Source organism: Cyprinodon variegatus, unplaced genomic scaffold (assembly GCF_000732505.1).
Source record: "Cyprinodon variegatus isolate N-32 unplaced genomic scaffold, C_variegatus-1.0 Scaffold682, whole genome shotgun sequence".
NCBI lineage: Eukaryota > Metazoa > Chordata > Actinopteri > Cyprinodontiformes > Cyprinodontidae > Cyprinodon > Cyprinodon variegatus.
This window is the reverse complement of record NW_015151135.1, coordinates 368,803-369,220: the sequence shown is the minus strand read 5'-3', so window position 1 is coordinate 369,220 and position 418 is coordinate 368,803.

Genomic DNA, 418 nt, shown 5'->3' with positions numbered 1-418 from the left:
TGCCTACAGGGTGAAAAGTAAAGCCTATTCTATTGCATCACTTCTCAGGGTATTGTACCTAATTACCTCTCATAAACAATCTGTCACGATTTGTCAGCCTCCTTAATGAGCAGACAACTTATGTTGTTCTTAGGCGCCAGCAGCGGCCCGCATCAAAGGGCTGCGCTTTTAAGGAGACTATTGGGCAGAAAAAAAAAAAAAAAAGGTTTAGCTCGCACCCGAGAGAGCGCGGTTCCGCCTCCTCTTTCTCCTCCTCCTCCTCCTCTTCCTCTGCTCGCCCTAGCCCAGGGACACTGAGTCATTCAGCCTGAGAAATGTGCCTTTTCTTAACTGATCACATGCTTCGGCAGTCTGTTTAAATCAGGGTCTTGCAATGGGAGGCTGCGTGGCTTTGCGCCTACAGGTTGGTGTGAGCGCA